Genomic DNA, 6924 nt, shown 5'->3' on the forward strand with positions numbered 1-6924 from the left:
CAGCCATATACCTTTGGCATGCAGGAACACCTCAGTTTTGTGCCTGAGATGGCTGGAGGCAAAATTGCTAAACTGCTCAGGTGAGGAGCGGGTGTAGAGATTGAGACTACCCACTCAAACATCAGGACATTTGTCCTGCACCAGTGAGCTTTTGCATAACAGCGACTGCCGATGTAGCATGGGATTTCAAAAGCAGGAATTCCCACAAGATGCGCTCGGCTCCCTTGCAGCATGTCCACATGAAACATTTGTACTGATTTTTATTGCTTCTTTTATTTCTTGTATTGCATTGCATTTGAATTTTAAGGAATGGAAACTGCAATACAAGATCAGAAATAAAAGAAGCAATAAAAAGACAGTTCATAACCATGCAACATCTTGCACAGCACGTTGCAATTGCTGCAACAGGCAGAAAAAACCATTCAGTGGTTCTGTCAAGACTGTGAGCAATGCTTGGTGGAGGGGAGTTTGGAAACCACTGACTTTGAGGATTTACCATTGGGCTTAAAATGTTAGAAACAGAGAAAGTACAGGCTGGCATTTTGATATAGATGCTGCCCGAGGGCTGGGTGCATGAGCAGCGCTGATTCCAAAGTAAGCACACTTTGGGATGTGCACTGGGTGGGTGGAGGGTGGATATAATTCAGGACAGACCAGCCACTGATGGCAGTGAGAATATCACATAATAAATAATAGAATCAGATCAGGCTGTAAATGCAGCCAGAAATCGGGAGAGAATATTTACAAATAAGATGCACCAAACCTTCCATAATTGCAAGTGAGGAGCACTTCATGTTAAAGATTACAGAACAGAGACTCTGGCTGAGCTTCTACCAGGTCAAACTTCATCACTATGGTCACATCCGCTCCTACCATTTTCTTTTATCTACTTAACAAATTAAATAAATATTTATTTAAGCACTGAGAAATACGTAGGATTTCTGTTTTGGCTTAGTTGCATATGCAGGTGCATAATTGGCGCACGTTCCTTTTGAAAGCAGAGTTTGTCAATTCCTGCGAAAGATTTCTTCATCCAATTCCCACAGTTACTCTGTGTGTGTGTGTGTGTGTGTTTTTAATGCACCAATTACCACAGCACTGCTGCCACCTGGTGCCCAAAGTGAGACACTGGGAATTTCAGTCTTTCAACGCAGACTTCATTTTGAAGGAAATGGGCACACGATTTGAAGAAGCCCAGTAGTTGTTTGGAGCACCCATCTCTCTCGAGACAATGGAGTGCACCTCCAGGGGCGAAGCCAAGCTGCTGCGTTAACAGCAACAAAGTGACCTTCCCAGGGTGCAGTCCTGGGGAGCGGGTATGGAGGTCCTGGTCTGCCCAGATGACAAGACCCTCATCTCAGCCTCACTGATGAGGTCTGAAGGAAAGCAGAGCAGCACGTTTGTCACCAGCTTGGCTGCAGGGATCAGCGGAAGGAGGTACACAAGGAACCATCCACTCCAGATTCGTGTAGGGGCTACTTCTTAGCCTTTTAATCTCCCAAAGATATTCCACAAGGCAGCAGAGGTGTGTTCCTTCTAGATGAGCTACCTTCCCAGGTTGATGGGCCCCACCTGCCCCTCACTTCCCTCTACAGCACATGCGAAAACCGCCATCTTGGACCCACTACTGGTCTCATCCCCTCATCTGCCAGAGCCCGTCTTCGCATGCAGGAGAAGCCCCTAACTCACCGAGGGTTTGAGACCCATTGGCTACCCTCAACTGGTTTAGCCAGCCAGTCGAAGCCATTTCCCAGCTTCGAGGAGCCACAGGTGAGCACCAGCTGCAGGCTGGGGACTAAAGATGGACAAGCTACCTCAGAAGTAGCAGGTACTACCACCAGAAGTACTTCCCCCTCACTCTAAAACCCCATTCAACCCAAGCTGCCCAATCAGCTGTGGAGGAAGCCATTTGGGCACCTGTGGCGGTGAGCCAGGGGCAACGCGAGCTGCCCATAGGAGTGGGGCACACCACGAAGCCTCCGGAGTCTGCCTGCCTCCTCCCACTCAGCCACCCTACAACTGGGGGGGGGGGAGGCAGCGGGCGGACTGTTTGGGCAGCTCAGAGCCTGCGTGTGCTCAAGCCACCGTCTCTCCCAGGAGAGACGTGTGGCTCAGGCCTGCTGCAGGCCCCGCAGTGAGTGTTGCCTGGCGTTTTGTCACCCCCCTGAGTGGCAACACCTGGGGCAGTCAGCACCCCACCCCCTCCTCTGCCCCCGTGCCCAGTAGAGGCTGTTCTAAAGCATTCCAATTAAGTGATGAGCTATAAACTACCTGCAAGACTTGTCTAAAGTCTTGCAAACAAAGGTTGTGCAAGATCTATCTCCCCATCTGAAGAACAAAGCAGGGTTGCAGTATCTGCCAGACATCAGGCTAATTTAAAGCCACTGTCTTCTACCCACCCAGACCCATGACGAAACCGGTGATTAGCGTAAGAGAAGCTACGGATGGGTCTCCTTCTGCCTTGCCCAGTACAGCTGACTCCCCTGCGGCACTCAGGAAAAAACAAGGAGATGGATATCCATGCTATTGCTTTTATTGCATAGTTTTTTGGAGTTTTATTTTTTATTTATTTCATTTTAAACATTTATCTCGTTGACAGGCAACACACAGGAGGCAGTTGCAGACATAAAGGTTAACCAGTACAGCACTTCAGACAGACATATAAACAACCCAAACCAAGGCTGCATTTCTCCAGTCAAAGATGCTATGGGCTGCAGCACCCACAGGACATGGGACCTTGGAGGGAGGAAGATTAGGAAAAGTGCAATGAGCTTGGAATGGACACAGTCACAGATCTGATGCACAAAAAAAATACAAGGTTGATGGGGCTCACAGGCAAGGCTGAACATCATTTCCAGGCCAGGTCACCACCCCAGTTTCTACACTGCAGCCTAAATGATATTAAAATACGCTTACATTTATGCAGCAGTGTTTAGATTTGTGGAGAGGAGGCCAGGAGGGAGGGCAGCTGCGGGGTCAACAAGACAGGGCAATGCATCAACCCTCTTCTATTAAACTGCCTACACATCTTTTTTGTAGCAGCTTGAAGATGTAGACAGCAAATAGTCAAAGGACAGGCCTGTATCTCGAGCCAAAAAAAATCTGTTGAGAACAAACAAGCTTTGCTGGTCAACACAGGACTCTCGCACTGAGCTCAAGCATTAACATTTGCAACTTGGTTTATACGGAAACCGTTGGCTATTTTGGATCAAAATGAGGCGTTTTTAAAAGAAGAGAGATAATTTCGGCAGCAGCTTACAAGCTTTGTGCCCTGACAGTCTATTAAAGGCAGGTCAGTCCATTTCCCATGTCACAGGGAGTCCCAAAAACTACAGTTCCCATCATGCTTTGTGCTTGCAAAGATGAGGACTCCAGCAGCAGCTTGGGCACCACCTGCTTGTTCCATTGTTGCTGCCATGATCTTCTGTTCCCCTCAAAGATTGCCAAGTGTGTTGTTATCCGGCAAGTGCATTTGGCCACATTTATAACACACTCTTAGACATGCTTACACAGAAGTAAGCCCCATTTAACGCCAACGGGCCTTGCTTCTGGGTAAGTGGATATAGGCCGGCAGTCCCCCCACTTTCATTTAGATCCTGCCTTCATCCAAAGAATCATAGAATTGTAGAGTTAGAAGGGAACCTTAGGATCATCTAGTCCAACCCCCTGCAAATGCAGGAATATGCAGCTGTCCCATACGGGGATCAAACCTGCAACCTTGGCATTATCAGCACCATGCAGTCAAATGTGGGAGTCTCCAGCTGATCTCCCTTCCAAGTAGTGACCCCAAGGCTGGCTGCTGCATCCCATCCCTTCAAAACATGCAGTGGGCCCCTCCCCTAATTAGTTAATCCCACCTTTCCTCTAATTATTTTCGGATAGTGTATATATTATGGTCCCTCCCTACTTTTTTATTCTCACAACCACCCTCTAAAGTAGCTAAGGCTGAGAGCAGGCCATCAGGCAAAGATCACAGAGCTTGAGTGGGGATTTCAGAATGATTCTCCCCAATACAAATCTGACCCACTAACTCCTACATCATGCTGGTCCCTTTTATCAGGAACCTTTCAATAGGTTAGAATTAGCAGTGTTAATATTTTGCGCAGCAAAGAGTTCTGTGTTGCAAAGGGCACGGCTATCCATCAGAACTCGCTTTCTACAACTTCTTTTAAATGAGTTACGTAAGCTTCCACCCCACAAATGAAACTGACTCAAGCCACAGTGTGAGGAGGTGGCTGAATATTGTTTGTTAAGATGCAAACCTCCTTCACATAACCCCAGTCCCTGAGTTTCCTGGCCAGGAGCCATGAAGCTCGACTGGTTACGATCTGATTTAGGAGAATACGCCTTCAGACATGCTTCTACCCCTTCACCAACTTCAGGCCTTGCACTAAAAAATAAATAAATCTCCAAAACCATTTGCCATATTTGCCTGTGTTCAAAAATGTTTCTCTGCTATCACAAGGGACTAGAACCTTGGTTGTTTAACAACAGCAGTGCTAGAAATCTCAGCCAGTTAAACATGCAGCAGGTCCCAGATTAAAAGACAGTCTTGCCTGCCAGTTTATTTTCTCTGAGCTAAGCATTCTTGTGCAGACATGAAGATGTTAACTGAGGACAATGAGGTTGAGATGCGACAGGGGATGGAAAGAGCTGTAAGGCAACCTTGTAAACCTCTACCAAACACATGAGTAGCTCAGGGTAAGTTATTAACACCCCAGCACAGATCTATGCATTAAAATTAAGAGCAGCGATTATACAGGCTCCAGAATAAATTAAGAGCAATAAGCAGCTGAATAATTTCTTCCTTGGCATATTTTGCATTCTATTCCCCAACATATATAAATACCAAGCTCGTATGCATTACTACTTTGAAGGAGGGGCGTGATATCCTGTGTTCTTCCAGTGGATATATCTGATAACAATTTTTGATGGTTGCTAAGTGAGTGAGGGCAAACCTTGAGGGTTGTATGCCACTAAATTCTGCTCAGACTCGCTGAAATTTATGTCCATAATGGGTGTGAAACATTGGACACAACCCTGAATATTGCTCCTCCAATAATTCTGCCCACAAGTCCCGATCCTGAAAAAAACCAATTTATTTCTGCATTGCTGAACTTCCCTCCCACCAGAACAAAAGGTGTTTCTGGAGCAGGCCCTGGCGCTGCGAGAGTGAATCGGATCTCCTCAGGGCGATTCTAAAGCTACTCTTCTTGACGCTGGAACAAGTATTTAAAGCTACGGTAATCGAAGTTAAGACTGTGCAACGTTATAGGAAATATCTGTTTGTTCTTAAAGTGCAACAAGCAGCAAACAGAGAAGTGATGCTTCCTAAGACACTGCCTATGAGGTAAGCCACAAATAGTTATATAATATACATTTAAAAGGGGTGTGGGGAGAGAGGAGGCTCAGGCCCACGGAAGAAAGTGTTCCACCTTGTAACCTGGCAGGCTGGGTGAGGGTTGTGGCCTGCTGCGTGCCTGAAGACGTCTCCCGCTGCCTGTTTTTGCAGTCCCAGGCAAGCAGCAAAGTTTGGTGAGGGCCCTGGAAGTCCCACACAGGGCTGGCGAGCTGCAGGAGCTTGGTGGCTCTGCACAATTGTTATCTGGACAGTAGAAAGCCCTCTCAAGAGACAATCATTCCTTGCTTCGTGGCCCCGCTTAATACGGCTGTGAGCCTACGCTTTCATACACTGACACACACAGTTCTGTCGTCCTTTCCTCATTCCCCCCCCAAGCCAGATCTGTGGAAATATCTACATAATTTAAAGCACATTAAATGCTCACGACTTTCCCAAAAGAATCATGGGAACTGTAGTCCGTCCCCCCAGAGCGCTACCGTTCCCGGCACCTTTAACAAACTGCAGTTCCATGGATTCTTGGAGGGGTGGGAGAGGCCACGTGCTGTGAATGTGTGTTGACAGTGCTTTAACAGTATGGATCTGCCCTTTTCTGATCAACACTTCTTAGGGATGGATTCACCAGCTCCCACTAGCAACTTGTGGGAAATAGGGAGAGAGTGGGAAATAGGGCATGCTAAAGTATTACTAATAAAATGCCTAGGAACGTTCACATGAACAAAGAAAATAAAAAATCTTGGTCCCTTCAATCGGCTTTCCTTTTCAAACAGCAGTCATTTAAGCCCACGCTAATGTCAGAGGATCCCGAATTCCCCCAGTTTCCTCCTGAGTCGGCCTTACATGCCACCTAAATACCACATAGCAACTGCCACAGAGGGTCTTTTTCCCAGAGAGGAAGCCCCCCTCCTTGCTGTGGCAGGCAGAGGTCTCTGTGTTGCCTCCCAACAGTGTCATTCATATGCTCCAATTACAGGGATCAAAATGACAGCCTGGCTCTCAGGAGGTTTCTGTGAGATGGAAACTTTGCAGGATGGCCGTTCCTTTGTAAATAAAACCTGCTCTCTCTCACACGCACTTCTCCAGCTACAGTCAGAGTGAAGACAAAAACCAGCAGCTAAAGAATGTAAAAACTGCTTGTTAACCTAACAGGACCGTGAGCAGTCGTGTTAACAAAGAGCAGCCAATGGCCCAAGTCCAGGCCTACCTAGGCCACATTCAAACCTTACATTTAAAACACCACCACACCACTTTAAACAATCATGGCTTGCCCCAAAGAATTCTGGGAGCTGTAGTTTGTGAAGGGTGCTGAGTGTTGGTAGGCCGTCCCTATTCCCCTCACAGAGTTTAAAATTCCCAGAATGGTTTAAGGATCAGTCCCCCTTTCCCACCCCCTTCCAACACCTCCTGGCACCCTTAACAAACTACATGTCCCAGAAGTCTTTGGCGGAAAGCCACAACTGTTTAAATTGGTTTCGTGGTGCTTTCAATGCATGGTGTTGATGTGTCCACTGCAGGGAAGAATCTCATTTCCACCTTTCATTGCAAAGTTGTTTTTTTCAGATGCA

The sequence above is a fragment of the Podarcis melisellensis genome (genome assembly GCF_964234715.1).
Source record: "Podarcis melisellensis genome assembly, chromosome: 13".
NCBI lineage: Eukaryota > Metazoa > Chordata > Lepidosauria > Squamata > Lacertidae > Podarcis > Podarcis melisellensis.